Below are 26611 nucleotides of genomic sequence, written 5' to 3' on the forward strand. Positions count from 1 at the left end.
ATCTTTTGCCACTGCATTGGCAGTGGAAATTCCTTTCCCTGTCTTGAAAGTATGGCATAGCATTCATGGGAAAAAAAGATGACCAGGGAAACACCATTGACTACATTGATCTACTCAATTACTGGATACCAAGGCAATAATTTAAAATAGAACCTGCTGCTAGTGGGAGGATAAAAGAAAGACTTAGGAGAGAAGCTGACTCTGTTTCAGAGAAATTCAGAAAATGCCATGGAGGAAGGCAGCGTAGTGAATTAAACTCAAAATCATTCAGCCTAAATATTTTAGTGAATGAACTTGTTTCAATAACAGACGTAGAGTCTGAATGCAAACAAGAGGAATAGTGTGCAGAGGAATGGAGACAGAAATATGAGGATCTAGAAGTAGAGAAAATCAAACTTTTAAATCAAATGATTGCTTCCATCACCAGTAAAAATGAGGAGATAGCTGACTTGAAAGAGCAAAATAAACAGCTGCAGGTGTACATCATTCTTTTTTTTTCTTTTCGCATTATTGCCCATTCCATATCCAATGTCCAAATACTCATTTCTATCCATTCAACTAATCATTGATGTCGGGTAGTTCCCAAACCTACATTATCCATTCAACTAACCACGCCGCCTACTCCCTGATTTAAGTTGATATAGGAGCTCAAGTCTTTTACAATAGCATTTCCAAATAAATATATTATGCTTGTGAATCCATGCCAACCTGAAGTGAATATTGAAGCATCCTTCAATAAATAGCAAAATTATCATTCCACTGTCAAATTCAAATCCACTGCTTCTTATTTACAACAACAGTATTTGTAAAACAATGGCCCATACTCCATGAATTGATGTACATGCCAACCAAATGCTTCAGAAAGTTTATAAGCTGATGTCCTTATCCAGGTAGTGTTCAGACCATGCTTTTACTTTTGTAAGCAGTTAACTGTACAGCCTGAATATATCCCATGAACGATTAGTAATCCATCTGTTGCCATCCATCTTTTTCATCGCTGAGAAAGAAGAAAGGAACTTATTAATTTTAGATGACAGCTATTTCGAATTTTATCAGTAAGCTTATTCTATTAAAAGATAAAATAATTGCTAAACATTTTCCAGGACAAAATTGAATTGAATAATTGTAGAATTACCCGAAACTTGTGGTTCTTTCCACGACAACCTTTTCCCAACTGTGTTTAGTTGTAGGGAGTTTGAGTTGAATTCAATCCGTCAAGAAATACATTTCGAAAAGCTACATCGCCACGTGTTCAAAAACTCTTCGACTAGAATGTGCACGAACGAACGAAAATGATTGAATTCATTCCGTATTTTAAAGCAAAATAGTTTGCAGGTTTCCAAAATAGTCTTAAACTAAAGTTATTCGTTGATAATGGCAGATATTTGAAGGATAATAAACAAAATTCAACTCCCGAATTGAGCTCGCGAATGACGACAGCGTGAATTTCAGCGTTCGCTCGACGAAGGTAAACATGGCACGCGCAACACCGCTGACCAAAGTACGTGTGGCTTCAGAAGTTCGTGTTTTTTTCCATAACCAATCGCTCAAACTAAAACACCGTACCAGCTTTAGTTTGACGTCAAGATGCCATATCAAAGTCATATATTCTTGTTTTGATTGGCTAAAATACTACTTGAATTTCAATTTGTTTTCCTCCAACAACAACAACAACAACAATATAACTTTATTTATACCACACACAGAAATTACAGTAAGAAAATAAATAATAATTACAGATTTTGGGTATTGGCTGCCTAGAAGTAACTAAAAAGCTAATCTGGCTAGGCAGCACAAAATAGTTCAATTAAATGGAGCGTATAGCAAGGACGTACAAGGCACGAATACAAAATACATGAAAGCAGCAGCAAAATAAAATGCAATAAAACAAAAAAACTAGATAGAAGCTAATAATTTTCAAGGATTGAGGTCTTTATTGCAGCCTTGAAGCTAGGCAAACGCATGGTTTTGGTAGGTTCTTTGATGTTATTCCAAATTGAGGCACCTTTAAAACGAATATTAAACTTTCCATAATTAGTTCGAGGTAAAGGGAGGCAGTACGATGATTTAGAAGCCAGTCTTGTATTATATTTGTGCCTTGAAGCAACCGTAGTAAAAAAAGAATCAAAAGGAGTTGGAAGTAGATTCAAATGAAATTTGTACATAAATATTGTGTTTAAGTAATAGATTAGATCAGGAGATTTCAAGATATTTAGTTTTCTAAAGATAGGAGAAGTATGTTCAATGTAAGATGAGAAAGTTATGATTCTAACAGCTTTCTTCTGTAAAATAAAAAGAGGCTTGATTGTTGATTCATATGTGTTGCCCCAAATAATAGCACCATAAGTAAGAAATGGATAAATTAGAGAATAATATAGCTGAGTGAGAATTGTTGGTGATACATAGTAACGCAGCTTTGCTATTATTCCGACCCCTCTGGAGATTTTCTTACTTAACTGGTTAATGTCCTCCATTGCATTTAATTTTGGAGTAGCATTGGCATGTGTGGATTTAGAGTTTCTATAAAACAGCAGGACACCTTCCTCAATGGTGGATGCACCAATATTTAATGCATGACTGTAATATCCTTGGTGATGGAGTATTACCAGTAGGTGATAGACGTAACTTCCGTATGGCACCTGAAATGTATATATCATTCTATCTTTGGAATGCTGTTTCATCCATTATTTGTTTCTTTGCAAGGGCAAAGCTGGTCAGAATGTAGCTTTGATACAAGTGTACATTAATGAATCTTCTATAAAGGGAAGGGGTTTTAATTAGAGCAAGTTACTTAAATTATATAGAGATAACAAACTTGTGCTTTTTCGATAATAAATTTGTAAACAAAACAGTTTTATATCAAAAAGGGAAAAAATACTAGGAAAGTGCACAGTCAAGTTATTATTGCATTATTGTTTTTAGAATAGAGTCGCATTTCTCCCTTTTTCCGCTCCCCGTTGACTTTTTGTTTATTTGTATATTTATTCCTCTCTACCTCCAACATAGGTCAATGAACATGGTTTGGTTTGAAATAAGAAATTGGAATTAAACACTTTAAGTAATTTAGGATTTGCCACCATTGCATTCATTTTTTAGTAGCCTGTATGGGTGGATCCAGTTTCTAAAAAAAAAAGGCCAAGGGTTGGGTGCACCAATATGTAATGGATGTCAGGAGGTATATTTGTGTAGTTTTTAAAATTCCAACACATTCTTTTGAATAATCAGTTGCAGTTAATGAAAACTACATTATAGAATCTATATCTTTGGAATGATGTTACATCCCAGATATATTCTTCACAAGGTCAAAGCTTGTTAGAATGCTGTTTTGATGTATAAAAAATATAGATAGTGGAGCTTCTATGAAGGGAAATAAGAATTGACCATTAGACTCTTGAAAAACATTATCGTCAACTAAGACACCTGAACTTTGACAGCCTTTCTCACACCAAGGTTTAGTATTTGTTATCTTTCATACTGCATATTTAATATTATTAAATGAGTGCTTGCTTGATCCATTTGGAGGGGCCAATACAATTCATAATTACATGGTGTTAAAAAAATATATCTTTAATCTAATTAAAAAACAATCTAAAACACCTAAATCCCCCAAAACTACCTCTATCAGTCAACACAAAAAGGTATTAACTGCTGGCTCCGCCTTAAGGCAGTGCCTAAATCTATATATTACGAATGCTTAGAAGAATGTCTGTTAATGTGTTTAGGTTTTTTCTTACTTGATGCGATTTTTTCGGTTTACATTGCGTTTAGTTTTTCGTGCATCCCGGAATCGAGGGTGATTATCCCGTTTCCAATTTATCATTTTATTCCCAGTAATGTTGATTCTAAATGGTTAATTTTTATTATGTGGGCCTTTTATTTCAGTCATTCGGCTGAATAAAGAACTTCATTTTAAAGACAACCTCCTTGATATAAGTTAGCACTCGATAAAATATTGTTCTTTTTTAAAATAATTACTGAAACTGTGATTGATATATCAATATGCTAGGATGATTAAGTAAAATGGCCAAGATTAACCATAGTTAAATCATTAGCTGACTAACTTAAAAAGGGATATGGGATTGTTATTGCAGAACTCTTAAAAGAACTACAACGCATTGGCGGCCGTAGCATTCACATTTTGTTCTTGTGAATAAAAACGGCTTTTTGTTGAGCTCTCGTGCACGAAAATTAGCAAAATAAATCACCTAATTCTAGGCTCATCTTATCCTCTACCTTTTTGCATTTTGTCTATTTTGCCGTTTCAGTATTTGTGTGGGTTGTGGCATTTATTTTGGAAGAATTATATCAGACCGTTTTGTTTCTTGTAATATGGATTTGTTAGCGAAACGCGAGCGAAAGCCCATTGACGATTGTTGGTTTGTTAACCCGCTGCATTGCGAAGTTAAAACCATTTTTATCAATTAATTAAGAGCAAAAAAGTTTTTTTAATGGCCTATCAGTTCAAGAAACGTAGAACATTAGCGTAGAGACTAGTAAAAACAATTACGACAACATCAGCGTAAATCTTCAGAGGACATCGGGTGAACAACGGGATGACTAGTGTTTATGTTTACTAGAGTAACATGACTGAAAAATGGTACATAACACCTTGCAGGCAAAGATAAACATCGCAGGCCCATGCGCCAGGACGATTAGACGCTCTATTGCAAACAGCGGTTGACGTTTGAATGACGAAGTTTCAAAGACCGTAATACATTATGTTTGTGGTTATTGCAATATTTTGAGCCACACTATGTATCAGAAGAAATCAGAAAGTATTCAATTCACAGAATTATACATTATTTTCAATTATTTTACGGCTATTTTAGCAAGCGGGGTTATGAAACATGATACATAAGACACACTTTGCCGTTTTAACGTTAATTGAAATACTTGCATATCAAAGGATGCGTTTCTTTTGTCGATAATTATAGTAAATAGGGACAGTATATATTTGCCGGCGGGGATTACCCCCGAAACATACACAGCTTTAACCCGTTAAAAAATGCACATAGAATGGGACCTGAAAATTAAGCTGTATAAGCTCCGTCACCATCCCCTCCCCCCTTCAAATATCTAATACTCATACCCGCAAAAAACTTCTCCTCAAGCGCCTCCAGCAGACTACCCACCGCCGGGCAGTTGTAAACCTCACCAACCACCCCTTCACTACCTATGACCCATGTCCTCTCTCTCGGTCTCAAATTTGTTCCTACTCCCAAACCTACCCCCCGTACTGCCCTCCTCCTAGCATCCCGTCAATTTAACCACTTCCGCAATCAACCCTGCCGCACCCCATCACCCTTTCGTCTCCCCAGCTCATGGCAACCCCCTACACCACCCAACCCTACCCTACGCCTCTTCACTTCCACCGTCCAACACATTAATGTTTCCAATCCACCCCCAGCCCCTCACACCCCAACCTTACCACACCATTTCTACAGGCTTTAAACCAGCTCACACAACTCACTAACACCATCATCAAACCAGCCGACAAAGGAGGTGCGGTGGTCCTCTGGGACACCACAAACTACATACAGAAAGCACACCGCCAACTCTCCGACACCAACTACTACACTACAGTTACTGAAGACCCTATACCGGCAATCACTATTCTATTACAGAATACCTCTCTCAGTTACTCCACGACGACATTATTGACCAAGACACATACGAATTCCTCCCCCCCCCTCCCCGTACTCCTCTCTTCTACATGCTCCCCAAGATCCACAAATCCCACATTCCTAGTAGACCAATAATAGCCGGATGCCAATCCCCCCACCGATAAATTATTCATCTTTCTGGACCACTACTTACAACCCTTTGTTCCCACCTTCCCATCCTATGTCAGGGACACCACCCACTTCCTTCAAACCATTACCATTCCTTCCTTCAAACCATTACCCCTACCCGACCCTTGCTTACAAGTTACCAAAGAGGTCACCTCCCCCTATACTAACATCCCCCAAGATGAAGGCATCCAAGCAGCCCTTTCCCACCTTTCCACTCTACTTTATCCAACTATTTTAATTTTGGCAAACAACACTACCTACAGGTTAGAGGGACAGCCATGGGTACACGCATGGCTCCGGCCTTAGAGGGACAGCCATGGGTACACGCATTGCTCCGGCCTTAGAGGGACAGCCATGGGTACACGCATGGCTCCGGCCTTAGAGGGACAGCCATGGGTACACGCATGGCTCCGGCCTACGCCAACATCTTCATGGCTTCCCTTGAACAGAATCTACTACAAGACAACCCCCTCCCCCCACACCTGGCTACGATTTATCGACGACCTTTTTATGATTTGGATTCATGACGAATATTCCCTACTAACATTTTTACAGTACATCAACACGGTACACTCCACCATTAAGTTCACACACAAATACTCTGCCACCCAAGTCCACTTCCTAGACACCACAATACACATCACCCCTACACGCACACTCAGTTCTAGCTTATACACCAAACCCACATATAGCACACTCCTACTACACTACAAATCACACCACCCCATCAACTGCAAACACGGCATAGTTATCAGCCAGGCACTCCGCTACTGCCGCATCACCACAAACACGTTTTTCACACAGCTCCAGCACCTACGCCGCATTCGATTCACCCGGGGCTACCCAGACCATGTTATCCTATCCACTTTCCATAAGGCCTCCCAATATTCCCAACACCTCTTCCCAGAACCACATCACCCTGGCCCCCATAGCCCTGTCTCCACATCCTCCACATTCAACACCACCCTACCTTACATTGTACCCTTCGATTCCAATACTACCCACATTCCCCGCCTTTAACATGCCAACTGGGACCTCATCTCTACCGACCTAGAGCTATACCACCTCTTTCCCTCCCCCCCCCCCCCCAGTCACAGCCTTTACTCGCCACCGCAACCTCAAGGATATTCTAGTCCACACCCGATTCACCTCCTAGACACTTCACCTCCACCTTATTGACTGGCCGCCCGATGTCACTACCTCACCTACTACAACCAACCAATATCTTCAAGCACCAAATAATCTACTGGCATCATCCAATATCTCATGGAAAACACTCAATATTCTTCAAAGGCAGTCTACAACCCTACCAGCAACCTACTACAAAGAGTATTCTACCAGCATCATCTAACCTTTTCAACAACTTACAAGACTACGGAACTCCAAACACTCCACTGGAATCCTACAACACCAACTGTCCTACTGGTATTATCTACACATATCAACAACTTCAAGGATATTTTAACATTCATCCATTTTCAAATAAAAGGACAATACTACTATAATAATTATCTTCAAAAAGAACACAAAGCGCAACCCTACAGAGGAATAAGGACATCTCAAACCCCAAGATGATTAAAGGAACACTATTATTTATCTTAATTTTGATTAATATCTATTATACACACATCAATATATAATTACCATATAGCACTATACACACAGTACTATTTATAGAAATGATTTTAACTTATCTCATCAACTCATATCTCACTACGAAACTTTCTTATTTATACATTACATAACTGATATATTTTACTTTTACTTTTATTTAGTTTTTCTACCTAGATTTTTTCCTCTCACACACCTCTAAGCCTATTTATCCCCACACCCATCACACACACTATGCTCTGCACGGTACAAGCCCTAATGCACATACATAACAAGTTCTTAACAAGATTACACGAAGAAAAAAAACGCTACAGAAGAAAAGGAAATCAAAAGCCATGGAAACCAAACTCACTCGATGCACCAAGAAATCAAATAAACCAAGACAAGTACAAACAACCACTCACCACCCACTTATGGACGAAAAAGATAAAACCTGAATACTATATGAAAAGAAAACCTGAATCCTATATGAAAGGAATACTAATAAAAGCCAACCTCCCGAAGAAAGACAAAACAAGAAAGTACATCACCATGTCAAAACCCTACGAGTGACAAGAATTGTGAGTCTATGACCAAAAAAACTCTATAAGAACGAAGAAACTAACCTCAAAACTGAAGAACATTCTTGATAAATTAATCATTACTCTCCAGGGGTGTCTTCAACAAGAGTCCACCATATAAATATCCAGGAATGCCCCACGGATAACAAAATATATTCCATTCATCGATGAGGGGCCGATACACAAAGCAAGCAACCACCATCTTGACACACTTATATCACGCGATAAACCGCACGTTCCTCAACCGGAAATAGAACATTCTGCGCGCACAGGGGCTTTGATGTGCACGATCTGATCACGCAATCGCACCATCCGTTATCACGCATACACTTCTCACGTAATATTGTAACGGTTCACCACAACTCACCGCAGCCGCATATAGACAGACATCTACAGGTAATTCTTCACATTTATTTTTACATAACACCCTACATCTTGTTATTGTATATTATACTTATATTATTGTAGACAAAAATGTATTGTAAAGTTTCCTTTTAATACACATCTACTTAATCAAATTTTATATATAGCAATAAAACATCATTCCAACATCGATGTCTATCTCTTTTCCATACCTGAAACAAATAACTAGTCGAAGCGAATAATCAAGCAAAACAAATAAAAATAGAAGAAATAATGGAAGAAAAAAAAAAGAAAGAAAAAGAAGGACATCCCCATTCTTGCCATTCCACGCCATCATATATGTTCCACATTTTCCTCCCCTCCAGATTAATCTCTCCACCTACAACACCCCCCTCCCACCCACCCCAGGTGCCTTGGTACGAATACCCGCTTTCAACCAAAAACCTAGCTAGAGAGAGTGTGTGAATACGGGAAAATGTTTTGTTTCTAATCGATTATAGCATAAAGCTCTGGTTAAAGCACATGAAACTGACCCTAACGGCCGTTGGTGGATAAAGGCAGGCGCAACAAATATAGACAAAGGGCTGCGAGTGTAGGGATGGATCTAGGTCTAAAGTTGACTGATTCCAAATGGTCACGGACCAATCAATGGGGGGGGGGGGGGGAGGGTATAGGGGCATGCCCAACAGGAAATTTATGAAGTTACGTGTTTGAAACATGCAATTGCAGAATGTTTAAGAATGCATTTGGCATTTTAGGGATTTATATAGTCAGATAATAAATTCAAGGTATTTAACTTATGGTCATGAGTGACTTCATTCATCGATTAGTCAGATAATAAATACACTATTCCTTCCTAATTCAACCAACTTTGTATTCTTGAAAGTGTTGCGAGGCAAGTACCAGTTATTATCTTCGAATACCCCTTGGCAATATCCAAATGGTGTGATTGTAATATATAAAAAACAACCTCCCCTTGCATTATAACGTAGCTTGTGCAACACAGACAGCAACTTGTATCAATAATTGACTCCATGACCTCTCAATTCTAAGCAATTTTACGGTGCATTGTCCCATCTAGTTGCTGATCTATGGGCACTTCTCCTCTTTGCATGTTTCTTCTATTATCCATTAGAGGCACTGAAAATTCGTGTACTGGTCAATTTTGCTCGTGTGGTAACTTATCTTACGCTAATGTCGAAAGTACAAGAGGTGATTTTACCAGCCTATTTACCTTACTGAAATAACAGCCGAAAATCTTCCCAAATAATACACAGGGCAAACAGATATGCCATTTATATACTAGGAATGCACTCTCCGGGGGTTCTGCTAAAAACATTATGTATTTTATATACGAAGGCGACCACTTTCCATTGCCATAACTAATAGAGAATTCGGAAGAGCTATCGTCCGGTCGCCACACTTTCGTCATTAATTCCAACTTCTCGGGATCTGAATTCCACCAAATTCTACACCATAATCAAAAGGATAACACTCCTTCTTTTGGCAGACAAGCTCTCCACGAGAAACGTCTGCATTTTATGAAGCCATGCTTCGCTTTTCAAGATTTCGGTTCGAGAGATCTGTACAAGAGATCACACGCTCAAGCAAGCAAAGGCCTACTTTCTCAGGGGTAGTATCGGGATTTTATTGTCAATGATTCACACGTTATAGCAACCAATCGGAACAGAGCTTGAGTGATTCCGCGTGGACCCTAGCCAATCGGTGAAGAGTTTGAGTAGTTCCAGAACACGCACATAACTTTTATACACGCGCAAAATTTCTAAATGGGTCCCCCCTCCCCCAAACTAGATTTATCACTCACTATCAGGAGCAATATTTCCCGTGGGGGAACCGGAAATGCTGTCTAAGCGCTAAAAGAAACAGCGAAACAACCAAGGAAGCAGGTCTAATATTGTTTAAATAACAGACAAGTCTGGATCCACCCCTGGAGTGTCAAGGGTAAATGGACAGATGATGTGGACTTGGGTGAAGGAGAGGCGACTGAGCTCCACAAAGAATACCTTAACCAACTGCAGTTTGTCAAGGGATTAAGTCTCCAAGTAAGAACAGAGACACTAATCCCCGACTTAGAACAACTACATACCATGCCGATATCAGCTTCTTAGAAGCAGGGCTGAGGCAAAAAAGGACTATGAAGGAACCCAGCATAAGCGAAGCGCATCTGAGCAAACCAAGATCGCCATGTCGTGGAGCGTAGAAGGTAATTACGTCGCTTACGATGTAACCTTGTTTTTGAGTTGGCTGGAGTGAGGTGTTGTATCATTACACTTTGTGTAATGGTGCTTTCTTCATTTCAACCGCACACACTTAACCTATTGAAAGAAGTCCCCCCACCAGGGAGGGAAGCACACCAACCTTTATTATGAGCTGTATTAGTATTCATTAATAAATTGTCTAAGCTAACTAGATTATTTTTATATAGGTTTCGAAAAGATGTTGGAAATGTGTAAGGGCTTGATGAAACCGATCGAAAAAAATACCAATACAGAGCTGCATTCACAAGTCAATAACCCCAAAAGGTATTTACGACAAGAAACGGAAGGCACCCTCGCATCTTCTTATTTTTATGATCTCGGAGGAACAAAGAAACAGCAAGCCATACGCCATTCCAGTTCGTGTGGTCACTTACAGATCAATAAAAGATAATAGGGTCCAGGAACTAAAAGATGAGTTGAAAGAGGCAAAGGAGAAGATCGGCATGGTTGTGTTAGGTAATACATTTTTATAAAAATATATAATTAGTCTTATTGGCGAGCAGTTTATATAATTTGTAAAATGTTTTTTTTAACAAGGTGAAATACTAGATGATCACTATATGTCTCTTGTATTTTCCAAAGTTTTTGCGACTGATGGTGGAATAAGCTCCATACAATGGGAACAACACGGCCAGTTTTCTGTTATACAATTGGTGATGGTCGCTAAAGATGAGGCAAGAAAGATTTAAGTCCGAACTATAGAACAATAACTAAAACCACCTAAGTGCGTTTATATCATATAGCTATTAAAAATGGCAAAACACTTTAATGAGAAATATCAATTTGATGATTTGCCGTTACATAAAGAGAATCAACTCGTACAATATGGTCTTCAACTATGTTCGATATGTAGATGCTATGAGCAATTCATATCAAAGTAAATGACACCCAACTCTGTAATTCATTATTATCCAATAATTGTCTCGTTAACTTGTATACTAGGCACATCCTAGCAAGTACGTCCAATCCAAGCACATCCATGTGTACCCGTGTGATGACCTACGGTGGGTAGCTTCCTTTATGAAAGACGGGAAAACATTTGAAGAGGCAATCGCATTACTGAGAAAGTTTCATTTCCCGTTCTTTTACGACCCGCATCCGTGGATTCCTGCTAGGTACATTGCATTATACTATATCGACCTATTCATGCCACGAAACTTTTAAAAATGCGCCTAACTTTCACTCATCTCGATAAATTGAGAATGACCTTTTTTTAACTACAAAGCACTCATATATTTTCCATGGGAAAAGATGAAAGTAAAAGGGATTGTTTGAAGTCGTTGATAGCGACTTACATATACAGACAAAAGGTCCAGACATATGTCGATCAAGTTGTGGACTTTGCCCATCATCTGTACGTTCCAGACCAAGAAGAGTCGGGGGTGCATCAACATGCGAGAGAGGACCACAACCATGTCCTTAAGCGCATCACTGCTTGTCTGCGGGCCAGGAATATACCCGTCGAGATTCCGTTGTTTGTAGATGCATTAAAGACCCTCATACTGGTTTGACGTACACCACCTTAACCGGCCAGATAAAGTAATCCGTACCTGATTGCGAACGCATATTCTCGTACGGGGTACTGCAGTTTATGATGACTCATGATGATGGCCATCAGAAGGAACACGATTGATGGCGACTGTTTCAAAAAAGGTCTATATTCTCATTTTGATATCATAATCAGGCAAAATACACTGCTTTTCTTGTTTTGGTGATGTTACCAATGATGGCATACCACGTACATACCAAAGCTCTTTACAAGTTTGGCTGTTTGACAGTGTTTCTTTATGAAGATATATATTTCTAAATTGCAATGTGATCAATGACGTTATGGCACGTGACTGGTGTTCCGTCCCCCTTACCCCCTTTACAACTCATTGGCTAGTTTTGTTGTATATCACATTTCCTTATAGAGAAATTAATTATTCAATTTTTGATGATGACGCCATTGATGACATGATACCACGTGACGTTTGCCCCTCTTGACCCCAAAATAACTTTGACCAAGTTTCATTTATATGTCAGTGATCTTGATTTGTGGATGGTTGCTATAGTTACCGCTTTGCCAACCACAAATGTTTGCTCGACACAGTACAGTTATTAATAGTAAGTACAAATGCTGATAAATGCTATGGGAAATAAAACATGGAGGGGGTGGTCTACTTGACTGATTTTGGACCTCATCACAAGCCTAAATTTTTCACCTGTATTGACTTTCTTGGGTTTTTGCCACGTATTTACTGTATTTCACCCAATTTCACAAGATTTCTGTCCCAGCTATGCGTTACTCATATAATGGTTTTAAAATAAACTGTTTTCATAAAGTAAATACAGCACAACTTTTTGAAATTTTTGGAGGGTAGTCATACTGAAAAACTATACCCTATAAAAGACCAAAGGGAGTACACCCCCTCCCCTCTAGAGGTCAAGTTCATTTCAAGCCCTTTTACTTTTACTGGTTGCCTACTGAATAATTCAACATTCATTGAAAGATAAAATAAAGGACATTTAAACATTATTGTTTCACTGAACCCCATAGCCTGCCGTTACAACATAACCATCCCAAATGCCTTTTTTAGATAAAAGGAGTTTCATATAGTACGTTTCCACACGTTTCCAGCTCAAACGAAACCTTATGTGCTGTATTGTTGCGCTCACCAGTGTGTCAGAATTTAATGCAAAATGTACATAGGGGGTCAGTTCAGATGCAATATAGCCAATTCTGACCCACCCAATGTCACCATATCTTACTTGGACTGCTAATGCGTTACTATCCTTTTCATTGTCTCGCTCTGGTGAAACACAAACTGAAACATCCTCTCGGTTAGCCAAGAGGCGGGCACAGCATTCCAATCGGAGCTGGGTCTCAAAAATGTGCGCCACTTCAATAACTTTGAATGGTACTGTGTGGCGAACTGTCTCATCAACCACTTCACCAAATTCATTTCCAATTTCCATTTCCATCTTCTCCATCCTTTTTAACATTATCATTCTCTTTCTTAAATAAGGAAAAAACAAATTTTCATTGTTTGAATTTATCTTTATTAAAATTCTAATATCATACATTGCATTCATTATTATAAATTATATTTTTTAAACATCAAATATTACACTGCAAAGAAATAGAAGCGTCATTATTCATGACCAACCCCATATGCAACACATTTTCTTGACGTTTACAATGCACAAAAAACCCACCTCTTTTTTTAGCCGACCCCTTGTACTGACGGCCAGTCCCTTAATAATAAAGGTCTACTGTGACATAGTTTTCATTTTGTCAAGGGGTACATTGTATCTACCTTAATAAATGAACATTTCAAAAGAATATGATTGCCCGCCTCCGGAGAAAAAAAAACAATAAGGAGGAGGCTGAGGTTATTTCAGATGACAGGCCTCAGATTACATCACAGCCTAACTCTGTTAATAGTGCTGGTGGAATAATTTTTCAAGATTGCACTTTTAATTGTTAAATTATGAGGGTTACAAATGCAAATTCGTTCTTGTTATTATATTGTAAATCTGCGGCGAAAAAGTAGTGTTTTTGCTCATTTCTACTCAAGGTTTATATAATTGCCCTTCATTAGTATCAACGGTTAATGTCTAGTTTTAAACCTACTACTCCTTATTACTTACTATTCTAGTTATTAATCTCATTCATATTTAATGAGTTCATATTATATTCCATTTTCTGACACCAGAGCTTCGCCTTAAGGTTTGCCCGACTTGAATCGCACGGGGAACGAAGCAGAAGAAGCGGAGGTGGACTACCCACGACCTTCACACCAGATCGAAGAGCTCCACAGAAACAGCTAGGCGACAGTAAGGAGATTCGTACAGTTCAAAAACCTTCTAGAACTAAGAAGGCTCTCTGGTGTTTTATAATCAGTAAGTTTCAGATACGTGTTTTTCTGACCCGAGCATATTTGGGGAAACCTACTACACAAAAATAAGTTCTGATACTGCATCCAAACCAGAATAGGTATGACGGAGAGCTGTATGACGCAGAGGTAAAGGTAAAAGAGGCCATCAAAACCAAATTGGGTTTTGAAAACGTGGAAATAGAACGAGCTCACAGGGTTGAGAGCAGAAAGAAAGCCCGTTGCGGCGAGCAGACCAAACCAAGGACCATCGTCTGCAAGCTCCGTGATTGGAAACAACGCGAGGCCGTGATACGGGAGGCGAGGAAAGTCAAGCCTGAAGGCCTGTACATAGCGGGAAGACCTGGCGAGGGCTACTCTGATGAAACGTGAAGGCCAAATCCCCAAGATGAAGGAAGCAAGGAAAGCGGGCAAGTTGGCATATTTTGTCTTGGATCGCTTGGTTATAAAAGAAAGGAAGAACGCTGAATCTCCAGCCGGCGAATAGTGAGCTAAGTAGCAGCACTGGTAGTTTCATTCCTCTTTGCGAGGTTTTGCCTTTTTGTCATCTTACAGATGATGATTTTCAACTAGCGCTCTATGAGCAACAAAATGGTTCAATAAAATTTGATCCGGACAGATTGGCTTGCCTAAAATTTAACCCATTACTTTCTGAAAGTACCAACCGATTAAGCCTAAATGATAATGATCCCGATGCTAATTTCTATGAGTCCTTCAACTGCGAGTATTATATTGAAGACAAATTTAATGATCTCGTAGCTGACTGTTACACTGATCTAAACGCTCGCGAATTTTGCGACGAATTAGATCAACTTCTTCAAAATATTTCTAGAAATAACAAAATTTGTGCATTGTTAAGTGATTATAATTTTGATGTGATGAAACATCATTGTCATAGAACAACGGCAGAATTTCTAGAATTTCTAAGGCATTCTAAAATGTTTTTTCCCTTGATTACGCGACCAACAAGAATTACTTCTCATACCGAAACTTTGCTTGACAACATCTTTATAAACGATTTGAATAGCTATTGTGATAGTGGGCTATTGTTCTCTGACATTTCTGATCACCTTCCTGTTTTTTTCTATTCTTTCTGACAAGCTTGATTGTAGTGCTAAAAATACATTGATCACTTACCGTGAAAAATCGGCATCCAATATGGAGAGATTTAGAACAGAGTTACAGCAGTGTATTTGGGTTAATATGGGATATATTAACAAATGATCTCTGTTATGCTTATGGGATTTTCTTTGATAAATTTATATCCGTACTTACAATATTGTATCTGTGTTTGGGGTTCAACATACCCTTCAAATCTCAATCGTCTTTTTTTGCTCCAGAAAAGAGCTGTACGCATAATTTCAAATAAGCCATATGATGCTCATACTGAGCCAATATTTAAAGATCTAAACATTTTGAAATTTCACTGCATTTATTTATTTCATATTGGTAAGCTAATGTTTCAATTTAAGACTAAAATACTTCCTCGATACTTTGAAAATATATTTTTTCTCAATTCTCAAATTCATAATTACAATACAAGACGTGCTAAGCTATTTCACATTCCTAAATGCAGAGTAAACATACGCAAATTTGCACTTAGATATCAAGGGCCTGCATTTTATAATTCCCTAGACACTGATACTCAGTCTGCAACTACTTTAGCCTATTTTTTGACTAGCCTTAAAACTGTTCTCAACTAGTATATTGAATTTTTCCCTTTTTTGACTTTTTGTATGTGTGTATGTGTTGTTGTTTTTTATATAAAATCATAGTTATATCATATATTTAGCCATGACTTAATATTATGTATTTTTTTTCTTATAAATGGGGAGGACTGTCTCGTATAAGCCTTGTGGTTTTTATGGTCCTTCTCGCCATGTATTCGTCTAATTAATTATATATTTAATGTACTTATTGTAAATATGTGGCAAATAAAAAAACTTGAAAACAGAATGTTTGCCGCACGAGGTGGCAAACTGTCGTGAAACTGTTTTTAAGCATCCAGAGATAGAAAACAAACTACTACAACAGAGCCAAGAGCCAGTTAAGCAAGCCATCAACAAGGAGTTTAAAGAATATTTAAACTAAGGAAGCTGCTCTTTTAACAAGCAAAAAACTCTTACAGGGAATCGAGCGTTCGGGCTTTACTAAATTGCTGCTGTGAAGGGTGCTTCTGGGGTTGAAAGTGTAGGGGACGAGTCAAATGATCCTGATAACAAAATCAACGCATTGGCTCTCTCAAACGCTGTTGTTGCACGCAGAAGCAAACGAAGAATGTCTGCACTGGCATACAGATTGTCTACTATTTTGTACCACAGTGGTGCCAAGACGGACGATATTGCAGACTAGGAGTGTGTATGTCCCACGAGTCTACAGTATCCTTTCAAGAGAAAATGGGAGAGCACTGCCAAAGTAAACTGATGTTCTGGAAAGCTGACATAGGAAGAGTAAAGAAAAGCATATTATTCATACGATGGTGCTGTACCATACATGGCAGAATCTGCGGTGAAAGGCTACAAGTTCTATAACCTATATACTTACTGTATAAATTTGCTTAGTGAAATCACTCAAGGTAAGGGTTTGACACACGTATATTGGCTCTGTGGTGATACAGTCGACAGCTTTTATAACACAATGTTTGGTGAATAAATACCTTCATATTATTTTCTCTTTTTTTATTAACGTCGGTATACCTCCTTTAAGCTGCATATTTTACGCCTTAAACAAAGACATACTTAATGATAACTGAAGCCCCCCTTTGTTTTAAGCAGTTTGGCTTACTGCAACCTTTGCACTCTATATATATTAATGATCTTTGTACCGTTTCGAGCGCCTTAGATCTATTACTATTTGCTGATGACACTAGCATATTTTTCTCTCATCGTTATCTTGCTGCTTTATCAGAAATAGTTAATAACGAGTTGGAGAAAATGGCAGACTGGTTTTCAGCTAACAAATTATCTATTAATATAAAAAAAAGTCGAATTATATGATATTTAGACCACGGCAAAAAGGCAAACACTTGAAGTTGATGTATGTATTGGCTATCATTATCTTTCGCAGGTTGAAGAAACAGTTTTTCTAGGTGTCGTTTTAGACGAACATTTGACGTGGATTCCACATATTCCTAATGTTACTAGGAAAGTCTCCAAAGCAGTAGGCATCATGTACAAAGCAAGTTTTTGCCTTCCTAAGAGTTCTCTTATGACTCTACTATTCTCTAATATATCCGTACTTACAATATTGTATCTGTGTTTGGGGTTCAACATACCCTTCAAATCTCGATCGTCTTTTTTTGCTCCAGAAAAGAGCTGTACGCATAATTTCAAATAAGCCATATGATGCTCATACTGAGCCAATATTTAAAGATCTAAACATTTTGAAATTTCACTGCATTTATTTATTTCATATTGGTAAGCTAATGTTTCAATTTAAGACTAAAATACTTCCTCGATACTTTGAAAATATATTTTTTCTCAATTCTCACATTCATAATTACAATACAAGACGGTCTAAGCTATTTCAAATTCCTAAATGCAGAGCAAACATACGCAAATTTGCACTTAGATATCAAGGGCCTGCAATTTATAATTCCCTAGACACTGATACTCAGTCTGCAACTACTTTAGCTTCTTTTTTGACTAGCCTTAAAACTATTCTTCTCAACTAGTATATTGAATTTGTCCCTTTTTTGACTTTTTGTATGTGTGTATGTGTTGTTGTTTTTTATATAAAATCATAGTTCAGGTTTATTAGTATGTAATCTCCTTATTTATATTTAGCCATGACTTAATATTATGGGAGGACTGTCTCGTATAAGCCTTGTGGTTTTTATGGTCCTTCTCGCCATGTATTCGTCTAATTAATTATATATTTAATGTACTTATTGTAAATATGTGGCAAATAAAAAAAAAATTGAAAACAGAATGTTTGCCGCACGAGGTGGCAAACTGTCGTGAAAACTGTTTTTAAGCATCCAGAGATAGAAAACAAACTACTACAACAGAGCCAAGAGCCAGTTAAGCAAGCCATCAACAAGGAGTTTAAAGAATATTACAGTGAGAGTACGAAAAAACCTAAGGAAGCTGCTCTTTTAACAAGCAAAAAACTCCTACAGGGAATCGAGCGTTCGGGCTTTACTAAATTGCTGCTGTGAAGGGTGCTTCTGGGGTTGAAAGTGTAGGGGACGAGTCAAATGATCCTGATAACAAAATCAACGCATTGGCTCTCTCAAACGCTGTTGTTGCACGCAGAAGCAACCGAAGAATGTCTGCACTGGCATACAGATTGTCTACTATTTTGTACCACAGTGGTGCCAAGACGGACGATATTGCAGACTAGGAGTGTGTATGTCCCACGAGTCTACGGTATCCTTTCAAGAGAAAACGGGAGAGCACTGCCAAAGTAAACTGATGTTCTGGAAAGCTGACATAGGAAGAGTAAAGAAAAGCATATTATTCATACGATGGTGCTGTACCATACATGGCAGAATCTGCGGTGAAAGGCTACAAGTTCTATAACCTATATACTTACTGTATAAATTTGCTTAGTGAAATCACTCAAGGTAAGGGTTTGACACACGTAGATTGGCTCTGTGGTGATACAGTCGACAGCTTTTATAACACAATGTTTGGTGAATAAATACCTTCATATTATTTTCTGTTTTTTTATTAACGTCGGTATACCTCCTTTAAGCTGCATATTTTACGCCTTAAACAAAGACATACTTAATGATAACTGAAGCCCCCCTTTGTTTTAAGCAGTTTGGCTTACTGCAACCTTTGCACTCTATAAAAAACTGATATTTTTAAAAGATTTTTTATAAGAGGGTTTTATGTATTGATTTTTTCACTCTCTCTCTCTCTTGGTGGTACGAAATACGCGTGAAAAATGGCTTTTTTTAAAAGCGATGATGAATCAAGGATGTCAGTTTCATCGGAGTGGTCAATGAGGGCCCACTCCCCACTCCGCCTCCGGTCAAGGAGTAGCTCGAGGTAAAAAAAATGTATAATTATATTTAAAAACCTCTCATTTTCAAATTATAAATTAGACAATGTTGAAAACTAACTGCGTACAATACACGCAAATATTAAAAACATTAAACAAATTCTGAATTCTTTCAGAGGCCCCCGACAGACAGAGGCCCTATGGCGCCAGCCTACAAATGGTGAGATTCCTGTTTTATTTATATTTCATATAGAAGTCGAATGGAACAATGATAACAGTACTTGAAAACGTTTTGATGCAAAATGTGTGCAATAAGCCTGGTAAAAAAGTGTACAATATAAAATCCCAAAATATCTTCTGTTTAATCTATATTATGAAACTAATAAGACATAAAGTCTTTCCCCTACATTCCCAAGCTTCATATTTTTTAGCAAACATACATACCCTGAATATGAATATGTTACTAGACCAAGCGGACTACTACTATATTGTTCTCCACTGGTATTGTTTCAGTTTTGCTTCCTTCTTTTAATTGGAGACAGACATGATGTACTATTTTGGTGACAGTTTTGTGAAATACAAAATAAACAAATTAATGATATTTTTTTCTTGCCACAGCAATAAGACGAAAAAAATGTAGGGGTAAGTAAATATTCACAAGTTATATGTAATGTTTGATATTTTGTGACACATTTCTTAAGAGGGGCTTTCTGCAGGATTCGACTCTCAAGATAAAAAAAATCCGATTCTCTGACAAATTGAAGGCCCTGGTTAGCTTGTTTAAAAAATATAAATTTGATTTTATTCGGATTTTTATTTATTTATTTTTTTGAATTTTTTCGTATTTTCCCCCTCTGGGCCCGAAACCCAACGCTAAAATTGAATGGTTTACGGAACGTCTTTTTTTAGCATAATGAATGCGTTGATAGAAATGTTGACTAAGAGCACTACCTAACCTATTCAAGTGTTTATTAGTGGTGTTCAATTTATTTGTAATCTAATCTTGATTTTTTTTTTTTCCATTTTTACGTTTCACAAGTTTATTCTTAAAGAGAACGTGACACGAAATTCTCTTTTGACAAATTGACAAGTTAGTATAGTAGCGTTATATCCCAAAAATAATTCCTCCAATTTTCGATACTTGATTTAAACGGAAACCTGATTTTTTAACTTTTAAAAATAAGCAATTTTGGCCAATTTTCGCATGAAACCGGCGACATCCGAATATCTAATTTGCATATTACTTGTGACGTCAAGAGTTGTACAAATGGGTGATAAACATGAGACATTTCCATACAAAATAGGACGCCCCCCACCCAAAATACACACATAATTGATCGTGGGGCCCGAATCTTTCCCAGAAAATACTGAGTGTAACCTGAGCAAAGTACCCAAAAGGAATCCTGCAGCAATTGGAGCAGTGATTTTTTAAAAGCTTTTTAACACAATTTGCGTGCGAATCACCCAACATTTCGGCAAAAGTCACTCGATCACAATTGTGATCAAAGCAATAAGATATACCCTGTAAATAATTGCGACACGATATTACAAGGCAAAAAGTAACACATCTATATTTCTGCAAAGCAGAATGCATATTTTGAAAGCGTCTATGCTTTCAAATAATACAGAGAAAAACATGTTTATATTTTTTTATGTCCAATTTATTGCGATTTCTCACAAGAACAAAACATGCTCTAAGTAAAGCATTTTTACCCACTAAATAATGAAACCTATAGATTACAAGGGAAGCAAGCTATAAATCATCTACACAAACAGATAAAAAAACGTAAATATATCAAACTCAAGGAGAAACGACTGGAAATCTAGAATCTAAAAAGTAGGTTGAGATGCGAGGACAAAAACTCATCAATGAATGAACGGCAAAAAAAAAATCGCTTGTATTCAATTCTCTTTTAATAAACGAACAAACAAATGCAGTATATGGTACTAGCATTATAATCCCTGAATAGTTCGAATGTTTTTTAAAGAAAAACTGCCACCAAGACTTGGTATATGTGAAACGAAGTGAATGCACAACAACCGCACAAATGTACATTTACTAGCAAAACAAAGCGATAAGAAAACACTCAAGAAAACTTGCACCCTTCACCGTGCTTTTCTTGGCTCTAGAACAAATTCAAATTTTATGTTAACCCTTCCTCCCTCCCGATTGTAATGACTGATAATTGTCGATAATTCGACTGTTCGTTTTGTAGAGAAATATCATTCCTTGAATGATTGAATCAAATCCTGTTGTCAGTCGGCGCGGTAAAACAAACTATTTCGCTTTTCCGGTTTGGCAATCTGTTGTACTTTGAGGCTCAACAATATATCAGATTATTACAAATGCATGTGGTTCTTTCAACATTTTCCACCCCGTGGTGCTGTTTTAAGGTGAACTGGTATTTTTGCGGGTTTATTAACTTTAGTGAAGTTGTTCGCCCCGTCTTCGTTTTATGGATGTTCGCATTCGCACGTGGAATAAATCGTATATCTACAACTCAGTTTGCGAATAAAAATGCATTGAAATGAAGTCCAATGAAATAGAACATATTCTAATAATCAAACCATTCATCCTTACCGGTAAAAATGAAGCGTAATGATCAAAACAAACCAAAATAATCCGGTTGAAATTCATTTGCTTGAATGAACCGATCGACTCGAACTGGTAAACACTCCAGAGATGTCTTTTCATTTCATTCACTTCAGGTTTCGATTAAACCCCCATCTTAGTGATAGAAAACAGTTATTCTTGGTTTCATTGTTTGAACATTGTTATCATCTTTCTTTACCAAGTCTTGAAAAGCGAGGAAATAGAAAAATTACAAGAGATTTGTTATAAGAGCTTATGCATTTTTCCTGTCTTGGTCTCTTTAAGCTATCTGGGGTGGGATCGTTTATGGCCAAGACAGATGTAAAACATGCCTTTCGCATCATCTCCATTCACCCCGAAGATTATCATTTTCCTGGTATGAAATGGGAAGGGTCCTCAGCACTGCACTTGAGTTATACATCCCCTTGATGACTTTTTTATTTGTGTCGTTGAGGTTTCCTTTAATGAACCAAGACGGGATTTGTTAAGTCTGTTCGTCTCCTGCAGAAAGCTGAACAGGGTGCTTCGGTCTCAAAAAGGACTTCGCGACCATTTTGCGACTGTTCTTTTGGTTGAATCTGCTATCCACAATGACAAACTGAGTGGAGTCTTTGAGGAAAGAAAATACAAAAAAAAAACAGCATTTCGAAGACAAAAAATATTTTACGTGCAACGGAAACCACGTTAATGATCAAATTAGAGCTTTATTGAAACGTCGTTTTAATTAAGCTTATTCGAGCTGTCTTTCCCCCCTTTAATAACGCTACCAGCGGCAATGTTGGATACTGTTTCGTACGCAAACAAGGGGGCGGAGCGGACCCTTTTATAGCGCGCGTTCGTGTTTAACTGTTTTCATTATTAATGACAACTATTTAATTTATGCAAACAATTAACATTACGATTTACTGTATTAATGCCATTATATTGTTTAGACAACAATATGGTCGAGAGCTTCAAATGAGCGTGTCTGTAAATTATATTACAGTACTTTTGACAGCGAGTAACGCAACACTTGCCGGCTTTTACAACCTTTTTAACTCGTGAATGTTTGCAAAGCATTTAGTAGTTATTGGAGGGACTCCTGTGTCACTCGATCGTCGGATCGTCAGATCGATCATCCATAAACTTTTTGTGGTCTTTCTGTGCTTTCGCAACACAGCAATTTTTAGATCTTCCTGTAAACTTCCGGTGACCAGCTTCCGGTTAAAGCTTAGTACTATAAAAGAGCCTTGTCATCGACCTGTGACCGCTACGGTCATTAGATGTTATAGCCGTAAAGTATATATTAGCTAGTTTTTTATAGAAAAGTCTTCAATTTGGGTTGAGCGTGCGCATGCACCTTCGTCAATCGATCTTCTTCTGTTAGCAAGGCCTTTCGATGCAGGGTAATAAAAAAAAGCCTCTGTTTGCAAGTCAAGAAAAATAGTATGGACTTTCATAAGTTTTTTTTTTCATAATTCTTGTTCTAAATATCAAACAAAACTCGTTCAAACACGCTTATTCATCAAGAAACGATCAATAACGATTTTGCGAATTTCTAGAATGTTGACATGCTTAAAATACATATGACTGTAGCTTGATTTATTATGTCGGGTATTTAACTTCTGTTTCCGGAAAAAAATTTGACATACTAGCAAACGCAGTTCGAACGGTGAGATACCAATTTGGGTAAAAACTAATTTTACACAGAGGTTACTTCGGCAATGCCAAGGTGGTATAGTGGTTCTGTCGCTTGTCCAAGACGTCAGAGACCGGAGGTTCGATCCCTACTTATGACGTCTAATTTTTTTTCTTTTTTTTTTTACTTTTTATGATAATAATAAATAATCAAACTGTACTTGGTGTTTCATCACATCGAAAAGAAATGACATTGTTATGTACTCCCAGAATCTTTGATTTTTTTTTGCACACATAAAAATAACTAGAAAAACAAATTTGCATTCACGAGTTGGCTCACAGAGCCCTTTGATTTTCTTGCCCAAAATTTTTAATTCTTGGATTTGAACAGTCATGGCTTCCAGCAATTTTTTGCCCAACTTTAAGCTGACACTAAACGGAGAGGACGACATGGAGGAAGAGCCAAGAGCCAAAAAGTTGAGTTTTGCTGAATTGGAGAAGTCAGACGTCGACGACATGCTAAACAAATCGCAGTCAAAAAATACGAAATACTCAACAAAATGGGTGATTTCTCTTATGGAAGGTAAAAAAATGATTCGAAATATTGCTTTCAATGCTTAGTTATTTCAATAAAAAGGTGAAGAATGTTTTATTTAAAAAAAAAACACAAATGTTTACAAATACTGCTGAACATTACATAAACATTTCGTAACAATAAGTAAAGTTTAAAGTGCCGGAAAAGCAAAACTTACACTTTTAATATATCTGCGAATTACCTCCTTTATTTATAAAGTGGGAAAAAAAAGGAAGAGCAAAACATTACCTGCGATGTCCGACGGCGATTTAGACGAGGCCCTACAAAGTTTTTATTACGGAGGCCCATAACAAGAATGGCGACGATTATGGCCGCTTGTCTTTAATAAGCATCCAGTACGCTATTGAGCGATACTAGAACGACCCTCCCCCACTCAAGAGGTATCAAAATAGTAAAAAAAATCCAGTATTCACCCAGTCAAACAAAGTACTGGAGCAACAAGGTCAAGAAAGTACGTGGCACAAGCCTGCTATAGAAAAGGAGGATCTCCTCAAGTGGAAAGCAAGTGCAAGTGCTGTCTGGTTCCATACGTCCCTGTATTGGCGTAAACGAGGAAGAAAAGGCCAGAGGAATCTAACCAAGCGAAGTTTTGAGTTCCGTACAGACGCAATTGAACGGTGCTTTGCTCAAATTAGCCACGACGAGGCTTTAAAAAACCACCCGGGCGGGATTGGCGACGTCGATTCCTTTTAAAAGGTTGGAAGGATGTACGAAACCTCGCACCCAACTGATGGGTATACAGCACTACAGATATACATATCAAAGCTGAACCCCAAATGCGATGCATTTTTTCAATATCAAAAAATCCAAATTCAAATGCGGCAGACTGTAATCAGAGCCTGAGAAGTCTAACCGAGAAGTGGAGCTTGGGCTTCCTGTGCATTTCGCAATTTTGCAGACTTGTCGGAGAATAAAAAAAACTGTTGCATTTTATGACTGGGCTACCAGAGGTATCACAGTATCAAATCAGGTATCAAATGCCTAATTGAACACAAACTAAACAATTGGAGAAAAAAGACATCATGTCATCTTTGGACGCTTCTATTTAATCACTTGGTGTTGACCGTATTCCTAAAAATTGATTTTACTGTTAATCGTCAACCACCCTGTCTGTTCTTTTTATGAGTCACCCCGATAAAATGCCTCAATTATGTGAATACATGTGACACTTGACTGAAGGGACAAAAAAGAGAGAAGATAGTAGAGTGCTTTTAGTTATATTAATTAAAATTTGTATTTTGACAGCGCTTAGTTATCAAATACTTAAAAACCTAAAAACAGTTTTAGGTACTGCTTGAAAATCTCAAGTTCGAGCTTGGTGATATATATTCCAAAAAGGAAATTGTGTCAACTTTGAACAATCTGAAGAGTTACTTTGACAAGAAGAGCCTTAGAGAAGAAGGGAGCAAGAAATCTGGAGCACTTACAATCAAGTTGATGGGTTATTTACATATTATATTAATGAACGTGGGCCGTAGCAGAGGGTGGGGCTCTGGGGGCAAACTTTATTTCATTTTAAACCGAATTGAGTTTTATTTATGACCTTTTTTTCATTTTTGACCAATTTTGATTTCATTTGTGCCTCCTACAGCCGCTCCAATATTTTGAACAGTTGCATAACTGTTATACTTTTCCAGTCATATAATTTTAATATTAATTTTTTTCAGGTATACCAGGATATGCAATTTCTTAACGATAGTGGCTGCACAGAGCCAGACACACCACGGTCCTTTCTTGATCTACACCAAGATGATTCATGCAGTAGTCAAAAGCCACAATCCACACCCAGAAGAAAACGTTGAAGGGCATCCATAGTTGATGAGCCACAGTAGATAAAAATCTCATATATGATGCTGCAATTACGTTTATGGCCACTGGACAGTATGTCGCAGGTCAATTGAAGTTTATTGCAGATCCGAAAGGAAAATTGAGCATAAAAGTAAAGACAAATAATATTTTCTTTATGCAGCAGATGGAAGAGAGCCACTTTACCAGCATGTCAACAAAGTCAGTTTTTTTTTAACCCTATAGCGCGTATTTGTCTCGAAAAAATGATTAAAGTCTTAGTAAAGGTAAATTTGACACCACTGTTTGTTTTTGTGGTTTTTGCAAAACCTGTATCAATAGTTCTTAAACTTTATTTTTGTAAAGACATTTTTTTTCCATAAATCACATTTTAATCCCACCAGGTCTGCCGCCAAACCCTGGCTAAAAGTGCCGAAAGACACCATTACGCCAGAACCGCAGACGGTGACGGAATCCCTCTTCTCAAAAAACCCCGATGTGAGAACGTCTTTAACGCGTGTGGTGCTAGCTCTAAGGCTCTTTCTGACGATCTATATTTTAGGTCTAACCTTGAAAAATGGTCCAAAC

General features: G+C 37.7%; 4 long non-coding RNA genes and 1 pseudogene across 4 annotated transcripts; 3 read left to right on the forward strand and 2 right to left on the reverse strand.

The window, feature by feature from the left end:
* Window positions 1–471: 471 nt before the first annotated feature.
* Window positions 472–1634, reverse strand: LOC116601251. The gene is made up of 2 exons (XR_004289964.2): window positions 1136–1634; window positions 472–997 (listed from the first exon to the last, which is right to left on the reverse strand). It is a non-coding gene; the product is annotated as an uncharacterized LOC116601251 (long non-coding RNA).
* Window positions 1635–9418: 7784 nt separating this feature from the next.
* LOC116601256 lies at window positions 9419–12934 on the forward strand. The gene is made up of 2 exons (XR_004289966.2): window positions 9419–10550; window positions 10773–12934. It is a non-coding gene; the product is annotated as an uncharacterized LOC116601256 (long non-coding RNA).
* Window positions 12935–13580: 646 nt separating this feature from the next.
* LOC116601258 lies at window positions 13581–19338 on the reverse strand. The gene is made up of 2 exons (XR_004289969.2): window positions 19266–19338; window positions 13581–17273 (listed from the first exon to the last, which is right to left on the reverse strand). It is a non-coding gene; the product is annotated as an uncharacterized LOC116601258 (long non-coding RNA).
* A 3-nt stretch (window positions 19339–19341) lies between these two features.
* Window positions 19342–22037, forward strand: LOC125573694. The gene is made up of 3 exons (XR_007314179.1): window positions 19342–19480; window positions 19610–19653; window positions 20052–22037. It is a non-coding gene; the product is annotated as an uncharacterized LOC125573694 (long non-coding RNA).
* Window positions 22038–24036: 1999 nt separating this feature from the next.
* Window positions 24037–26326, forward strand: LOC116601225 (annotated as a pseudogene).
* Window positions 26327–26611: the final 285 nt, after the last annotated feature.

This window comes from Nematostella vectensis, chromosome 11 (assembly GCF_932526225.1).
Source record: "Nematostella vectensis chromosome 11, jaNemVect1.1, whole genome shotgun sequence".
In the NCBI taxonomy this organism is placed as follows: domain Eukaryota; kingdom Metazoa; phylum Cnidaria; class Anthozoa; order Actiniaria; family Edwardsiidae; genus Nematostella; species Nematostella vectensis.